General features: G+C 40.9%; 1 long non-coding RNA gene across 1 annotated transcript; it reads left to right on the top strand.

The window, feature by feature from the left end:
• The first annotated feature begins 5,131 nt into the window (after nucleotides 1-5,131).
• LOC311251999 lies at nucleotides 5,132-7,325 on the top strand. Its single transcript, XR_014621477.1, has 3 exons — nucleotides 5,132-5,221; nucleotides 5,519-5,671; nucleotides 7,039-7,325. It is a non-coding gene; the product is annotated as an uncharacterized lncRNA (long non-coding RNA).
• Nucleotides 7,326-19,307: the final 11,982 nt, after the last annotated feature.

Below are 19,307 nucleotides of genomic sequence, written 5' to 3'. Positions count from 1 at the left end.
GGATTTACTTTGACTGGATATCAGATAAGCCATCGGTAGTGGAAAGCCAGGGAAATCTACAAAGAAAGTTTACAGGAGCTAATATATTCTTCCTGTTTTTCAAAACTACTGTGACTTCTGTTTTCCCTTTCTTTCTGCCTTGACTCTTTTCATGTGTGTCTATGTGTGAACGGTCTGTATGGTATTTTTATGTCCTCTCCTCTGGTCTGTAGCTGCACGTACGTGGAGGGGTTTATTGCAGCGAAAATCTGAAGAAGCGCTCACCCAAATAAAAATGCCTCATTGAACCAAATTAGTTCATTTAGAACTTCCCTATTGTGAAATGGCTGGTTTAAAGATTTCACAATTTGTACAAGAAATGTAAATGTGCAATTTCCAATTAATTTCTCTTGTCTCCTCTGTGAAGATTTCTAAATAATGGACGGCGTTTTTTCCCATGTTAATACCAAACCAGTAAAACATAGTGTCAAACACTCACTTATAGGTCTCTGTAGAAACAACACAGACAATTTACTTATTGTTTTCTGATGCCATTGCTAATCAGGAAACAAGCACAAAACAATTAGCGGTAAGTCAACCCCTTGACTTATGTGGGTAAATTGAGCCCCAAGGGGGGGGGATCCCATCCGCTTGCCAAAGTTACATAGCGCAGAAACAAGCCATGGGGGGTGGAGTGGCTGTAAAAGAGACACCGTTTGCCTTATTACAAGACGCATTGCCATCAAAATCCAAAGCTGTTATTTCTAAGCAACTGTAGTTACATAATGCTGCTTTAAATAATTATTCGATTAAATGATCATCTCTGTACTTTTGCAGAAAAAGTCATTTAGATTAATTTCACTTTGGAAGACGAAGCTGTGTGCAGCTGTGGTCTGTCTTACATTTTGCCAACAATGTGACTGCTGTGTCATCGGGGAGAAAGGTAGCCGCAAAGATTTATGTACTATCAAAGAGAAAGAGTGAGCGGGTCGGACAAAGGAGAATGAGTGAGTAAGTCACCTCACCATTTTTTCATCCCGATCTTTAGGTCATCGCTGTTTTCATCCCGCTCCCTCTTTTCAAAACGTCCTTCATCTCCGCAGAACCTCTCCTTTCTTTTCTCTGGCCAATTTTGTCCCAGTGTGGGCCATACAGACAGTTTCTTCCTAGTTCGCCTTTCTGACCTTTCATTCTCTCTTTCTCTCTCTCTCTAGGTCTTTGCTCTGCTTCATTGCTCCTACTTCATTCAGCTGCCAGTTCACAATGTAGCCACAGCGTGACATTTAGGGACAATTGAGTTGTGGCGGTTATAGATTGCGACCGCAGCGTTTTGGAGTGACGTATTTGTCTAATGGCCGAGTCGTCTGTTCCTTCTGACTTGCCGATAATCAATAACCCTCTCTGTTTCTTTGTTCATCCATATTCCCCTCCATAGCTGTAAGAGTAGTAGTCGCAGTAGTTCTGCGCCTCCCACCCCAACTCTTGTGAATATGAAAATTAACACACTCCACAGAGGCAAACCCTGCTGTGCTTCAAATCAGCCTGCCTCATTTTTAGTTTCATTTCATCTTTTTCCGGTAAACCCAAAAAAACTTGACTTTTTCAGTGCTTAAAATAAAGCTAACAAAGAACTACATCACGTTTTCCAATTATTCTTTCTGTTACCACTGGACCTTTATTTTAACCGTGTGATACTTGCATGGCTTTACACAAAGCCTGCAGTTTGATATTGCAAAACAAAAGTTTTTGGTGTATGTTTACCATTCAAACGAGGCAACTGGCTCACACTGGGAAAGCAGCTGGAAAACAACTAACACACGATGGTCATGATCAAATTCCGACAGGGGTTAGTTATAAGTGTAAAGGCATTGAGGGAGGACTTCAAGGAGGGGGTGGGAAAGGGAGTTTGGAAGAAGTTACGGAGCAGACAAGAAGAGGGAAGAGGAAGGGAGAAGGTGGACCAATTGAGTGGAGGGAAAGCTGCAAGAATTGGTCAAAAAACATTGAAAATTTGAAGTGGAAGAGGTTATAAAAAAAAGACAAGTTAGTGGATGGCCTGAGGAAAAGGTTCAGTTGAATGAAAAAGACTGGACAGAATAATATCCAATCCCTTAAAAAAATATATATGTATGGACGACCTATCTGGGTAGTAAAATGCTAGTAAAATGTTGAATAATTTAATTTATTAATGCATATGATTTGGTTATATGCAGTGCTGGTCTGCAACAGTTAAATATGTCACATATACTGTATATATGTGTGTGTTAAATATATGCTGCTAGTACTCACTGTGACATCCAATTCAATGCTAGAAGAGTAACGTGAGAATGTAAGTTGTTATTTGACGCAAAGAGGATAGAAAACTACAACCCAATAAATGAAAATGCAAACAGCTCTGCAAACCACAGGTATGTCGAAGCTTGAAATTTCTTTATATCGCAACTTCTTAAGGTTAAATTTAAATTTTAAAGCTGTGACAGTGTTGTGCTTATGGTCTGGTTAGGTTCAGGCAGAAAAATCACTTGGTTAGGGTGAGGAAAAGATCATGTTTTAGCTTAAAATAGCTGGTTTTGTCACCACAAACAAGGCTGGAGATGTCCCGAAGCATTGGATTCATCTGTTTAGTAGAAACATGACAAATGAATACTCTGTCTGCTGGATGTGTAAATCAGCAAATATTCTATTATACTCTATAGTGATAATGAAAGTGCAGATTTTGCTAAAGTGGTAGAGATGCGCATAATTGATAGTTTTTGGTAATACCGATGATATACATGCTATTCATGTGATGTTGATAATTATTAGTCTTAGTGTTTGTAATCACATATATATCTATATATGTGTGTATAGCAAATGAGCGGTTTGGCTGACAGAGGGGTGAGCATGTAAAGAGCAGGAGAAGTGAGCAGAAATAAGGAGGAGGGAGAGAGAAGACAAATAAGTGAAGGAGGACAGAGGGCGAGGGATGGCAGGGAGCCATAGCAGGAGGACACATGGGGAAGGAAGAAGGATGAAAGAAAAGAAAAGGTGGGGATGGGGGACTGATTAAAGATGAAAAGGAGTGCTGAGGTCAGCAGAAAAATAGTTTAAAAAGTGAAGGACAAGGAGTGGAGAGCTGAGGGAGGATCAGTAAACATTTGGTAATACATTTCTAAGACATTAAAAGTGAATCTCAAGACAAATGAAGACTGTATTCACATGGTGCTTTGTTACAGAGTGGTACATTGCACTCCTTTTTTATAGGCTGTTCAACATGATACATTTCCCAAACTCTCAGTATAATATAGTACCAGTAATCCACTTGTGAATTGTTATACAAAAAACACAAAAGACCAGTATGAATTGACACAAAATGAAAAAAGATGTGCAAACTCTACAACCCAAGAATACAGTGCAGAGATTCACCGAATGACTATTTAACGCAACTCTTTGTAGTAGAAGTGCACCATGGTGGTGGAGAGTCGACTAGAGCAAGACTAATTTCCACTGCAGCAATGCTGACGGATGGACTTAAGGAACCTTATTTTACCCTATAAATTTTTTATTCCTAGATCCTCCAAACTATTAGCTGCTTCCCCTTTGTTCCTTTTCTCTGCCTCTCTACCTTTCTTTCTTTCCCCTCACTCAGCCTCTCCTAAGCTCTCTGCTGGGATCAAACTTTTAGAATACCTCTGACTTTGTTCTAAGTCAGCTTGTTCTTAAAATTACAGGAAGAGCTTTGGCACCCCCAGTACAAACGTGCCTGCACAAAGAGCACTATGATTAACCTTGGGCAGTAGTGACACACCTGCTTGTACACTGCAGGTACTGTACAGCACATGTGTTGCATGTTGTACTACACGCCTCATTAGAAGCAGCATGTGTGGGGGCAAATACAGTATGAAATTAACCCTAGATTAGATTTCTGCCTTTTGGGTTAGTTTATTTTGGTGGTTTGTATTTAACAAAACAACTAATTGCACATTAATAAAAGCAGTGAGACTTGAAAACCTAAAAAGCTGGAGATTTCTCAAAATGTAATATGTACGGAGACAAACAGCAGCCTCATGTATGCTTGATGCAGTAGCAACGGATCATGCCTTTGAAGAAGTTATACATGAATTATGACTTAACTCTGGAGAGAAAAGAAGTCATGTGAAATGGAGATGTTTCAGTTATAACCCTAGATCTGTGGATCGTAACTCATATCCTGTGATCTTTGAAACACAGTAAAATGTGCCTTTACAGTTACAGAACATTCAGTAGGCTACAGTATGTCATTCTAGGACATTAGATTACTAATTCACCAGTAGATTGGCACTTCATAACCCACACAGGTTCTACTTGTGAATTACTCATCTGCACGAACTCACTTTAGAATGTGGAGCATATTCTGAGTTTAAAAGACTTAATTTAGAAATATTTGTTCACTATTATGTATGATATATTTACCTTTGGTATATATTTTGTTGACTTGTGTCTTTACGTTATCCCAAATTTCTAACAGTGGTCAAACCGAGAGAAATCCACGTTTACCCTTAGGTAAGGGTGCGTTTTCTTAACATGAATAAACCTTAAAATATTTCCTTGTCTGTGAATATGTGTGTCTGAGTCATGTCTTACAGACTTGTATCATTAATGGTGTGTTCTCGTGACCAAAGCGATCATTTGTGTTTATTTGGGTTACTCACACAGTGTTTATCTGCCCCCGTACATGAGCTGTAACTACTGTAGCTCTGCTCTCTGTAACGTTTCTTTCATGAAGTAAGCACATTTCCCCTTCACCTCCAGTCGGGAGTCAACATTACAGTATGTAAACACCCGAATAGATTTTCATCTATTTCATCACTGAAACAAAGGCAATAGATTTTCATCAGCAGTGATGGTTGTTGCACAATAAAGAGAACAATTCCCATGATCCCATGCTACTTATTTCTTTTGTTGTGTTTTGATTGAGAGACTTCTAGTGTCAGAAATTACACACTCTGTATTTAATGGTTGATATGTGTTGCTAATATCAAGTGTTACTAAAAGAAAGAATTATAGGAAACGCTGAGATAATGATGTAGGTTTTTTCTTCTTTCCTATGCTGTTGAAAACACTGTCCTAAGAGACATAGGATTACTCTCTCCTCTGCCTTTACTGTATGTGTGTGTTTATCCTCTGCAGGTACACGTGCTGTGGTCCACAAGCTGCTCTTCAGCTTGCAGATGTGTGCCAACTCAACACGGTTGAGTACAGCTTCTCCCTCCGAGGAGGACTTGTAAGAAAACACAAACATCTTGTTTTCATCTTGTTTGATTTAAGATATTCCAGCAGGACAAACCTTTTGTTTTCAAAAGCTTGGAACACACTTAATTCCCCAAAAGGCATGCCATTGTGAATTCAAATGTAGAACTGCGTAGAAGTTATGTTCCCTCAAAGGCAGCCCCTTCATTCACACTGCTAGTAGATTAACTTTTTGGTTACTGCCCTTGGACAAGACTTTTGCTGTAGGATTGATGTGTTGTTTGTTCTCTCCTTGTTCTCTCTTTTGCTCTCTGTTGTATGGTCTCTCCAGTGATAAATTGATGGTTGGCGTATTGGGATCACTTGATGCTTGATCAGCTTAATCAGACTGACAATGAGTCGGAACAACATCTAAGAGCTCGACGAGCTGCCCAGCACTTCCTTCCAGCAGTACTCCTGACAGGGACCTTTGCTTTGCTACCAGGTTTGTATGTGTTCTGGGAAGTTTTTATTGTTTTTCTGCTGCAGCCAGAATATTCTTCCCAATAGCAATAATACATTTGAGGCGAATTCAGGTCAGAGTGCAGGTGTGTGAGTGTTTGATAAGGGGTCTTGTGCGTTCGTTCTGCTTTTCCTGCTGTGTCCTGAAAAGTTAAAAGGAATTCTCTTAAGTGTGACACTGACAATTGTGAACAGCTGTATTCTTCCTGTATTTGATTAAGAAAACACCCCCCCGCTGTGTATATATATTATACTGCGGTGCTGATGAATACATGTCTTCTTTCGCTGCTCTTTTCTGACAACCGAGGATCTATTCATGACTGCTTGACTGAAGAGACAGGAGTGCAAGAGAGTGTGTGGGTTTGTGGATATGTGTCACTCACTTCCATTGCTTTATTCCATCAGTGGGAATTAGATTTGACAATGCTGAGCTCAATATTAATGTGATCACAGGAGGATTTTGCTGCTGCCAAGATTTCTTCTCCCTTCAGCTGAGAGTAGAGTCTAGTGTTTATCTAGCTAAGTTAATGATGTCGGGCCATGATTCATGACTCGTATTGAATCACGCAGCTTGCGGAAAGTTTCACGGTTACATATCCGTAATGAAAACATATAATGAACCCTACTTTCTTACCTTTTTCTCTTTCTCCATACCCTCCTTGTATTATGTATTCTTTTCCGTATCCACTTAGTTCTCTCTCAGCAGTTTCTCACATGTCCTATCTTGCTTTAACATCCATTTCCCCCCCTTTTTTCCCCCCAGCTACTCTTGATCAAGCCTGAAGTCATTCCTCCTTTATCCTCCCTCTTCTAGATGATTGGGAGAATAGCTGTAATGAGCTGCAGAAAATGTTGATGTTGTGAGCACTCTGCGTCAGAATTGCATCTCCTCCTCGTCACCTCCTTTGTCGAGCCTCCCGCTCTTTCCTGCTCTTCAAGCTGTGAGTGTCAGCTGCTATCCCATCATTCCCTGTTGCTTCCTCTGTCTTGTTCTTCTTCTCTGTCCATGTGGCGGTCTCTCTTTCTCCCTCCCTCTCTCTGTTTCTGGCTGTCCAACTGAGGCCGCCCTCCCACCCACCCACCCACACACTCCACCATAAGCCACTCTTTGATGAACTCTGATGGCTAAAATGGCCACCAGAGACTGAGGCGATGCAACAATTGTGCTGAAATTCTCAGTTGTTAAGTTTTAGTTTAGAACTGACATCAACTCTTAATTGAACAAACGTTTCCTTTTGTCTGATTTGTTTGATTGTAGCTCGCTTGAATCTCACAAAAGCCCATCACAAGGTTACTATTATGTGTGAAGTGGGTTACACCATGTTGGCTCATCAATTCCCCCTTTCTCAGCCCTCTCCCCAGGTTGTGGAGGAACCCACCTGCAGGACTTCTCTGATCTTAGCTCCGTCTCCTGGGGTGGACCCCACAGGAGCCCTGCTGCAGCTAACTGAAGTCTCTGCAAGGACCGAGCACTCGCCATGTGCTCTCTCTGGCCAAGAGCATAATAGAAGAGGGCGTCAATAACAGTGCGACACCATCTTTGCTCTGTCTTCCTGCTCCTCTGTCCCTGATTTGTTCTGGTGCGTAGCAGAGTTATTCTTTTCTCCCACAAGCGTTTCTTTTAGGCTCGAGTGTCATCTGTGTTTGACAAAGTGCACAAAATACTTGATGAATATTTGATTGATTAGGGTTATTCAGATGAATCTTTCACTCTGTGTATCGACCCACTGTTCCCCTGCTCTCTGGTGCTCATCAGCATGATTTGCAACTATTTATTATACCAGTGGAGGCCTGACTGTCAGTTTCTATGGTTTGTTGCTTTTCAGACACGCCTCTCTGTAACTAGGGAAATGTCACTGTTATACATCAAGCAATTTGTTTGTTTGGGGAAGTCAATTTTTATTGTCTTTCCTTTGATTCATTTTCACCCTTCCATGTCCTCCCTCTGCTTTGCCATAGATGCATAACAGCCACAACGGCCTGGGTGCAAGAGGCACACAAACAGCTGCTCCGAACAAATAAGAATCAAATCATCCCTTGCTGTAACCGCACTGTATTTTCTAACAGAGCAATGATTCTAAATACATTGTTTTCTGCTGATTTAACGAAACATGCTTCTGCTGAAAGTCAGCATACGAACACTGGCCAAGTTGGGGTTTGATCATCCCCTACAGTAAAACACTAGGGTCCGATTCCTCACTGTTTAATGCCAGTGCACATGCAACAAGTCATGGTATGTGCAGCCCTCCTTCGACTGCTTCTCTCTATAGTAAACTGTACATTATGCACTTAATTGATTCATTAGGTTTCTCATTAAGCTTGGATACAGTCAGAGCCAGCACCTACTTAAGATAGAGCGCCTCAGTTTCCTCAAAGGCGTGCATGAAAATAGGCAGACGTGCATTTCAAGCAATGTCCCTGGTTTAATCAGGGTTGGTCATACCTCTGTCTTGCTCTCAATGTTTCCTGTCTGTATTTTCCATCTGTTAGTCGTCTGAAAGGGGGCATATGACACATAATTTCAGCACCAAGAGCTGTCCCAACTAACAGCCATCTCTTTCTCCTAGTTGCCTGAGTAGGTGGATCACCTAAAGGTGAAATAGCACCCTTCAACCTCATACTGAAACTTAAGCTCTTCGCCAGTGGACATCAAATGTTCACCAACCAATATACGTAGTTGCATACAGTATGTTTTGGCTTAAGACCATTTTATTCTTCATTCTTTATTGAATCTTCATCCCTTCTTCCCATGATAAAAACAGGCAAACAAGCTTTTCATTGTTTCTGACAAAATAAAAGCTTATTTGAACTCTTTAAAATGTACATTGAAAATATAAATTTCTGCAAGACAGAAAATAAATCCCAAATAAAGCTCCCCCACTGTGTTAATGAACATAACTGTCTCCTCTCTATGTTGTCCTTTTTCTCAACACCCTGCTCGACAGGAAGATGTTTCCACCCCTGGATTTGAACATTATCTATGACTTCATGATTCTGACTTTGAGGTGAGGGCCTCATCTGATACCGAAGGAAACAGTTAACCAGTGACAGTTATTGGCGTATCTGCCATCACATGAACTGCCATCAGTGCGGTGAAGATGTTGGTGGTGACATCTACTGAATGATTGAGTGGCGATGACCATGATGTGGTTGTATTTATGGCTGTGATGACTGAGTGGAACATATTTATGGCTGATGCGCTCTTTGTCAGTAATCTGCTCTGAATTACAATGTATACTTAACTCAGTCTTATACCCTGTCAGAGTGATGGCCACTTAGAAAAATGTATAATGACTATCTATTTCAAGACTGAATAATACTCATGGCCTTTTTAAACATTTCCTCCTCTGTCGACTGTCTGCAACAGAGAATGCTTACTTGCCCACGGTCTGTATCCTGCATTTCAAAGTCTGTCTGTTAAGATAATCGTCTCGATGCCCCTCTAGGTGAGTGAGAGTCTGCTGAGTCTGTACCTGGATAAATATGAAGAGATTCCACGGGCCAAACGTACATCATTGCTGAGGTCAACTATCGAGACCATGTCACAGATGACTTGGCCGGACGTCAATAAACAACCCCTTCTCTAGTGAGACACATACTCAGACACACATATCTCCTGATGTGAACAAACATGTGGACATAGAGAGTCAGATGTTGGGAAATTATGAACAGCACCTTCACACTCAAACTATTCTACAGTTTATAGTAAATACTGAGCACAAAGGTGGTGCTATCATGAAAATGTACCGCGATTTATTTTAATGAATGAAATTATGCATGCGTGCCAAAATGCATACAGTCCACTGACATAAAAACACATTATTTTCTGAGGAAGCGCACTGCGGCTGCACTCAGCTCAGAGAGGCCACCTCAACTCCCTGCTGAGGCTCCTCGTGCTCACAGAGTGCCAGCACCACCAAGTGGTCGCTTATATTATTACAGCCTGGGGAATATAGACACAGTGCCACCTTGATGAACACTGACGGGAACACTTAGTCCTCGCTTCTTCTTTTTTTTTTCATTTAATCACTTACACAAATGCACACAGGCACCCATGTCCACTCACTCCATTTCTAACCAACCATTCTGAAAAGACTCGAGGCTGGGGCATGCTGGTGGCACAGCAGATAACACGTCATTTCTTATTGACAAAAAGCCGGCTGAATTGAGGTCTTCGGGATTGTTTTGTTGTCACTTGTTCCAGCTGTCGTGACATGATTAAGGTGTGAGGCCATATGAATAACCCACCTCCTAAAAAACTAAAACCACCTCATGATTCACACCAGAATATTTAGATGGAACCATGGCGGCTAGTTATTCATTTGACTTACTTGTTCATTTTCATTCTACTACATTGTTTACTTTTACCAGAACAAAATAAATGATAAGATAAATTGTTAAGATTCTCAGATATCTAAGTGAAAGGATATCTAGATCCACAAATATATTGGTATATGCAAAGGTATACTATCTACTTTTTACCTACTCTTTATAGCTGCAAAATATGTGTGTCTGCTTACAACAGTGCAGTATTTGCATGTGCACGGGTGTCTTAGTTCTGGTGGGGATTATTATCTCCTGCCTTAGTGAGTGTTACTTTCACAATAGTAATAATTCAGGAAATGTTGGATATGTGACTGTGTCTCTCAACAGTAATCAGAGTAGAGTGGACAACATTCCCTGTTTCTGCTTTGACTTTATCCTTTCTTCCAGAAAAAAAATAGTACACAAAAGTCATACTTGAGTAAAAGTAAAGATATTGTATAAAAATACTACTTAAGTCACCTTTACAAATAGTCCTTATGTTCTCGCGTATCAAAAGTAGTTTCCTGGCAATAAATGGACGTAAGTATTGAAAGTACAAGTTAAAGTAAATAATAAATAAATTCATAAGTATGTGTTGTATGTACTGTATGCTGTTGGGTGACGGATTATCTGCATGACTGATTGTCAGACAGAATACTCATCAAGTACATATGGTGGAGTAAGAAGTACCTCAAAACAGTTTAGTTATCATCACTGCTTTATTATAAATCCATTCATGATTCACTGTACAGTTCCAATAGATCCAGATTAGACAGGCTGGCAATTGAATTTCAACTATAAGTGGGGTTTAAGATGACAAATTGCCAGCTGAAACGGTGTGTGTGTGTGTGTGTGTGTGTGAGAGAGAGAGAGAGAGAGAGAGAGAGAGTTAGTTCATCCCTGTGGGAGCTGGAGAAAGTATTCAGGTCTTGTTGGTGATGTTATTCAGTTTGGATGAGCCCCTCTGCTGCATCCATGATCCATGAAGTATTTCTGCGATGGGAGAAGGTGCCAAAGCTTCACTAAACACATGAAAACACGCTCAAAATCCTCGAAAATCATCTTCCAAACCAAGTTCTTTCAGGGCTTCTGCTTCTGCTCTTTTTAATTCATTACTTTCCAAATCACTACATGTAATTCTGAGCTCCACTCGTACTGCTGCATTCTTTACTTGGGGCCGTCCTTTTTCCTCACTTCATAAAGCAGGCAGCAACACACTAGAATGAAGAAGTGCTTGGATCAATAATATCGACACAGCTTGGAGAATGAGTAGTCTTGAATGAAACCAGACAAAATGTTATTCTTAAATATTCAGGACTCTTGTGTATTGATCTGTGTGATTGTGATCTGATCAACGCTGATCTATTCTGCTGCCTTCAGCCAGTCCAACAGCTGCAGGCCTGTCTCTGTACTGACTCACTGGGCTGTTATTAAAGGTGTATTTATCCATCACTCTGCCTGGCTGCACATACACACACTTATTGTTCCCCTCTGTCCACACACACACACACACACACACACACACACACACACACACAGAGTGATGGGGCTGTGGCAGCGTTCCAGCTGTAATTCTGTGCGAACACTCCATTCTGGCTTCATTATCACTGGACCTCTCTTTACAGTGGAGGGAGAACACAGGGTGCTGTCGGCCGAGGTCAAGGGGCTAGAAAAGATTCTGGCTACAAGTGTGTGTGTGTGTGTGTGTGTGTGTGTGTGTGTGTGTGTGTGTGTGTGTGTGTGGTGTCTGAGTCAGTGGAATGTGTGTGTGAGCAGGGGTCATTCAGGGCACTTCATGTTTATCTTCAAGTGTCTGATTCTGTCCTCGTTATGGGCTGTGCACGGGAGCATGTACGCAGATGCATGTGTATGTTTGTGTGTGTGCATGCATGCATGTATTTGTGAGTAGCTGCTCATCAGGTGTAGCATACCTTAGCCCTCGGTGGCAGAACAAAGCCAGCGTCTGTGGACTAAGCGTGGTGTAATGAGTAAAGTAAACCTTCCAAGGCTGCTCCACTTTCCTGAAAAGACCCTGAGCTCATTGTGCTTCAGCCAGCGGCTTATTACTGCTGGGTGTACTGTATGTGCATCCGTGGTTGTGTTTGTATCTGTATCCTTTTATAGGAGTATTGGACAGCTATTAGCACTGCTGCCTCCAGCTGAGTGTCTCTATTCTGCTGACCACTTCGAAACTAGACAACTCTCAGTTTCTCTTGTTTTGTTTTTTTAGGGTTTCTTTCTATTTGTGGCTTTCATCCATCCCCCCATCTTTTCTCATTTTACTAAGTGATGCGGTATATCTTCGGCCTCGTTTGGTCCAAGCAGCAACAACAGCCCCTCATAGACTCTCTGTCCTGCTTATTTATCCCTCCATCCCTTCATCCCTCTCTCCTCCGCCCCTCCTTGGCATGGCAGCCTGTCATTAGTTCTGAGCTCACCGACTCATGGCTTTAATTTTGGCCGGCCTGCCTCTCAGTCTCTGGCCATTATGTATCTGGTTTCTTCACATGGGTCTGCTGCATGTTTCTGTGTGATCAGTGGTTATATGACATAACCGCGAGAGACTGGCTTTAGTGCATGCAGAGATGCATTCATCGCTCGATTCCACACATGTATGCATCCGTTTGCATCATTGAGTTGCCAAAAAATGGACGGAGCTTCTGGGTCTGAAAAGTAATTAGCCTTAAACTGGCTCTCTTTCCAATGGCTAGCAGGGGGTGTCTATGCTGGTGTCGAAGAAGTCTGATTGTATGAAAGCTTATGAGAAAATTACCCTATTTCTCAGTTGATTTATTACCTCTGTAAACAGTTTCCTAATGAGTTAGTGGTCTCAATTGCTAGTTTCAAGTCTTGAAAGCTTGATGTTCTTTTTCTAATTATGTTCCCCTTTATAATAGATGATATTGCACGGCATGCTTTCAGGCGGGGCCAACTTGTGTCACTATTACAGCATGTCCTCAGGTTCTCAGTCAGATCCAATCAAGATATGCCTTCAGCTCCACCCTTTCATCCAAATATGGTCATCTCCGGCTGAAAAAAACAAAGCATGGCAGTTTCTGTTATGCCAAACTCAAACATCAAAAATATAGTCCACAAACCCATGGGTGACGTCAAGGTTTTCTCACTGTATGGCAGGCATCATTGACCAGAGAAACTTGCTCGCTGTGCAGGCATTTCACTGCCATCACTCGACATTAACATGAACAATTCTGTTACTGCTAAATTTGGATATCTGAACCACAAAGGAATATTTTCATTTGCCGAAATTTAGATTCATCCTTGAAACAAAGAAATTTGCACACAGTAATAGACACAAACATGCAGACACACGTGCAAACAATGCAGTTAATCAAGGTGAGGAAAAGGATATTTTTATGCTAATACCCATTTCCCCAGAAGAGGACAGAGGGAGGGAGCGACCGAAGGAGAAATGAACCTATTCAAACAAATGAATTCTAATGAAGCTTTGCAGACAAGACGTTTGGAGTCGCTCGGCGTTGTGTGAGAGAGAGAAGGCCCGGACTTCCCCGCTGGAAAGAACTCAGCCCAAAACTCCTGAAAGGGAGGGAGAGAAAAACAAGAGAAGGACCCTGGAGAAAGTGAGCCGGGAGGAAGAATGGTCCAGTAATGAGAGAGGGGGAACCAGGGAGGGGGGGCTGAGTTCAAGGTTGTATTCAGACGTAAGGATTGTCCCCCTGAAAGACCGAACACAGACTTCCTCAGGGTTTAAGAGCCTCTTTATCAGACCCGGGTCTCTCTCTCTCTCTCTCTCTCTCTCTGTGTGTGTGTGTGTGTGTGTATGCTGGTGGTCTCTGGTTAGGGGGGGGGGGGCACTCATAGCAGCATGTGTAATTGAAATTCAAATTGGTTTATTCTCAGGACTGGTTGTAACAAAAATATCAGACTTTGGAGGTGTTTTTTGGACAAAAGCTTCAGCTGGAATTAACAAGAAAATAAATTATTTTTCTAATAAACAAGTAAAAATTGTGTGTTCCAGTGAGGGATTTATGTTTTGTTTTGAGGTTAATATGCTCAGAAAATTGTCATCATGAAATAAATCTGCTTTTTTTTTTTTTAGCTCTCTGTCAGAGAAAGTGTCCAGCGTGTGGATGTCTCAGTTTGGTTTTCCCTTACCCAGTCCATGAAAATATTCATTTCATTCATTCAGGCACCAACTCCTGCTGTCTGCTCATTCTCTTAAAACCTGTCAAATGTATTTATCTTTAAAAAAATCCTAGTTTTTAAAATAATGTGGAAGCATTTAGTAAATGCCAATGATTCAATCACAAACTTTTTAATACAACAGTCCTTTTAAAACTCAATTTTCCGCAGACCTGTAGACCCCCATTTTCGATTGTTGTCTGTAACATCAGTGGGAAAGAGGGTAATAATTTGAAGTAGTTATTAGACTGTCTGACTGCTGAGTGCTTTATCACCGAAGTTAAACAAATCTGCAGTTTGCTGGCCGTCTCCCTGACATGACCCTCAGGCACCCCTAGGAGCCGACTGAATCTCTTTTGTGGAGCTACTTGATGGGTTTGACTCGTGCTGTAATTTTTGAATAAGCCCAATTTTACCCAACAAGGTCTTGCCCCAGTTTGTAATTTTCTTTGGACATGACAGGGCCAGGCGACAACTTTTGATTCCTTAAGTGTCTATTGTGTCTGTCCTCTTCAACCTAATAGAAAGGATTTGAGAAGTTAGATTTCCTTGTCACACAGCGACATACAGATCAAGATCTATTGAATAGTTGTTAAAAATGGATTTGGGCAAGTTAACAGTATGTCTGAATATGGAGCCGGCCATGAATGACCAAGTCTGAAATATGAGGAGAAAGATGAAATTAGAGGGGGAGGGGAGTCTGTTGTTTCATTATGGACACCTATAGGTTTGTTTTGTCATTTATTAGACGCATACTTCACAGGAGGAAACAAGCTGAGCAATCATTTAGAAAGGCGATATGACTGTGCAGCGATGCAAGCTCACTAATGAGTCTATCTGTCATGCCTTGAGACCAACAAGTGGGGGTTTGGGATCAATAAGCATGTTCACCATGTATCAACGTTTGTTTGTCGAAACGTGATGGATGTTTAATGCCGTTTAATTTTTTGGAGGGCTTTTAGGGGGCTGCGTCATTAATGGAAGAAGATGTTCCACTAATAGCCTACACAGTTTTATTTTCAATTTGAAATGTACAATGATGGTTGACAATTTTTTCTCCATGTCTTCCCCCGTGTCCCTGGAGCACTTCACTCAATCTGCCACCAGATGGCGACCCAGGACAACTGCTCTTGGGAAAAGTTTAGATTGGAAGTCTGCCGAGAGATGTCAGAGCAAAGTTCTGCAGGGCAATGATGACTTCAACAATGTGAATAACAAATAACAAATTCAACAGTTTAAACACCTAAGAAGATTTTAATGTACATGTGTATGCTCTAATATATTATTACATGTTTTGAAAGTATGTGTTGAGAAATAAGTGTTTCTGTGGTGAATTTCTTAACAAAATGTACTGTTGAGCAAACGTGTCTTCTTTTTTTCAACAGGTTCGCTGTATTTTACATTTGATTTTAAAGTGAACTGTATAGTAGGAAAATACCAAAATGTCTTCAAACACAGATGGAACAAGTACTCAGAATAAGAAGTAAAAGTAGCAATACCAAAGTCTAAAAATGCTCCATTATAAGTAAAATTCATGCATTTATTTTATGCATTTCTTGCATTTCATACATTTGTTGCATTTCACTTTTGTGAATTTCCCCTCAGGAATCAATACCGATGTATCCTCATGATATTGCATCATAATATTTGTTGATTTTGTTTTGTAATCTTAAATTGAATCTGCAAAGTAACTCGTCACTAAAGTTGTCAAATAGTAGTAGTGAAGTAGAAAGTACAATATTTACCTCTGAACTATAGTGTAGAAGTATAAAGTAGCAGAAAATGGGAATAATCAAGTGAAGTACCTGAAAATTATGAAGTACAATACTTGAGTAAATGTACTTAGTTACTTTCCACCACTGTCTTTAAATGCATTTCGGTCAGCAGCACATGGGGAAATCTGTGCATAGCCATCATGTATACATAATAACAACTTATTTCAGTAACATATTCTACTATCTTACTGTATCAGAGAACATAGAGATACTGCATTATTCTATGAAACTACAGGAAACGTATTGAAACCCTTTCACTTCTGAGTAACAAGGCCGTGTCTTTATAGTGAATGTATCTGTTAAATGATTTCTGGCTGGGTGCTATTTTTACCCAGTACACAGTTCTGAATATGCGCTGATTTCTAAAGTATATCTTGTTGAATGATCACAGCCTTAATGAAACATTCCCGCTTCTTTTATGTGAAGAGCTCAGGCAATCAGCAGATGAGATTGAGTTCTACACAGATAGAGATGCAATATCATCAAATCAATCTGATGGATTCAATTAAAAATACCCTGCTTGCCTTTTATGTCGAGGTTACAAACGTAGAGTTTTTTTTTCTTGATTTGTCAAGGTTTTGAACAGACAGTTCTGGTTATTGTACTGTATGTGACACTTAAAGTGATCTTGGTGGAAACTGTGAGCAGCTGGAGCCTCAGCTGAACATAGATCAGTGATGGGTGTTGATCCATCTGTTTCCCCACTGATTTCTAGCTCCTTTAAGCAGGATGTGCTGGTCGGGGATCAAAGTCAGAATAGGGGTTTGGAGCAGGGACAAGCTGCGAGAGCATCATTATGTGTCCAAGTATGTATGCATGTATGTGTGATGATTACTACAGACAGATGATTCTCCGGGACCAGAGCTAGAGCAGGATTACTGCTGACTCACCGGGGAGCTCTCACTGCTTCACTCCATTAAGTGTGAGTGTGTGTGTGTGACAGAGTTGAGGCTGTATTTGCTCGCTACAGAGTGATGACAAGAGGTGATTATGGTGTGTGTGCATCCCTAACCTGCATGTGTCTGAGAAAATCCTTATTCTGACTTGCCCTTCAACATGAACACCTATTTTCTTCTTTGGAGACCTGAGCAAATTTAACACTGCTGCCCACACACACACACACACACACACGCTAGGTTGAATGGTTTTCTTGCCATGCATCCTGTTGAGAGCCATAATTATGTGCCAGAGAGAGAATTAGGGGCATTAACCAAGCAGCAGTGCAAACAACAACAGATTAAGTCTGAAACAACACAGCCACTGAGTGCCCGATGTTAGCTGAATACTGACGTGTCTATATTGAGCGTGGACGGTTATGTTAAAGACGACGCCATACATTATGTTGACAACAAAACGTTTTTTGTCACATGTACTTATTGCTGGGCTTTCAAAGAGCTATGGATAGAACGTGTATCTATGAGGCTTCTGCTAGCTGCAGTAATAACCAGTACCAGCAGATTTTATCAGCTGTAGTTAAATAATAATGTACTGGAGCTCTGTGAATGACTGCAACTGGCTGGACAAAATCATGCTTTCTAGTGTTCGATTTGATGTGAAGGGAAAACTTTTAAAATGGTTTGTTTGAGACATGATGTCCACTTAGGGAAGTGATGGATGAATGTTCAGCGACAATGCCTTACTGGCACACTGCCCTGGTAAATCTCTCTGATCATCAATGGTTTATACTGCAAACTCTCATCCTGTTAAAGCTGACACCCTCCTCCCTTTGTCCTCCTCTGTTTCTTTCTTTTCTGTCCGTCCTTATATTACTTTATGTCACTCTACCTCCGTCTTTGTTCGCCGTCTTTGGTTAAGAAAGTGTTCTCCCTGGACTTCCTGACAGCGCAGCTGCTGTCTAAAAATGGACCATTATGATTCTGGCCCGTGTGCTCTCACCTCCATGCCCTGCTATGCCGGAAAGAGGCGCTGCTCCTACCGCAAAACATTTGTGATGAAGAAGTAAGTCTCTCTCTCTTTGTCTCACTCTTTCATACATGCAAAAAGGGTTTGAGAACTTGCTAAAGGGTTTTTTAGAAACCTTTATGCAAGTTCAGACAAACAAATCTACTATTTAATAGGTTCAGAGTTTCAGTCAGGTGTCCGTATAAATGTTTAAACAGGTTTTGATCTGTGTAATCATTCATTGTATTCATATTGGCTATGAAGAGATCTCTTCCTAATGCACTTTTCACTTAATTGATTTGGGACACTAGATAGATACAAGGGATTTTCATACAATAAAGCCTTCCGCATCTTGATATGGAACAAAGCTTCTTTGGCAATTTATCACACACAGACTGCAGCCTTTCACTTTGTATACTGACGCTTCGAATAGATGATGTGGAGTATGCTCAGTTAAGGTGTACGGAAATACAGACGGATTTCTTTCATCATGATGGCACTCGACCCTCTGGCCTCTTTTTTTTTATTATTTCAATTTAAATAACCATTTTATTTATCTCACTTGACTTGTTCTGTCATGCACTGCATCTCTTCTCCATTCTTCATCTGAGAAACCAGATGAGCAGTGGATTGTGTTCAACGTGCCTGTTGCCCCATTGTGCATAGAGGGCATCAACTCTGTTACGGAAGACGTCAAGGTGCTCACACTCATCAGTGAAGAGAAAATCTCCACGCCTGAGCAGGTGAGAACAGAACTGTGAATCAGGGCATTTTTCTCTACAGACATACAGTCTTTTCATAGCAGGAAAGCACAGGTGCTACTAATAATATTCAGATGGCTCGCTTCTATTTGAGGCTCCCTGTAAGCCGTGACAGTGTGACAGTGAGCTGGCATGAACACAATTAGGCCCCTGGATCTGAAACGGCTAAAATTAAACCAGCCATCAATAGTGCGTGCTTTTCATATATAAGTATTACTGTGGATTTATAGTGGCCACACATACAGTAGACATAATTCATATGTTTTCAAACAACCATGACCTAGGCTTTGCTAACCTCCACCAGAATATCTGAATATGCAATGATCAAAATGTCTGTTTCTTCTGTCCAGCAGCTAAAAGGAAACAAAACTGGGCTGTGTTTGTTTCATTTCAATAAATCCGAACAAAGCAAAACCACAAAGAGGGGTAGGATTAATAGCTTAAAAACTGAGAAGGAGCTTCAAGTGGCTTGATCCATTTAGCTGGCTCACGTAAGAACTGGAACAAAGTGACAGCCAATGAATCACCACCATGCTCGTGTGCCGTACAAGATTAAAAGAGGGAAGGAGGTTTTAATAAAATTTACCGTACACACTAATGAGCATCGTCCTCTCGGGATATAATGGGAATAAGCACGAATGTACACAATCAAAAGGTCAATCATTTTTAAGTTAATTAACTCTGCTGTTTCTTTGCAATTGATGTCAGCACTCCT

This window comes from Pagrus pagrus (genome assembly GCF_965226575.1).
Source record: "Pagrus pagrus genome assembly, chromosome: 22".
In the NCBI taxonomy this organism is placed as follows: domain Eukaryota; kingdom Metazoa; phylum Chordata; class Actinopteri; order Spariformes; family Sparidae; genus Pagrus; species Pagrus pagrus.
Note: the sequence above shows the minus strand (reverse complement) of the source record. Positions and strands in the feature narration are given on the sequence as shown.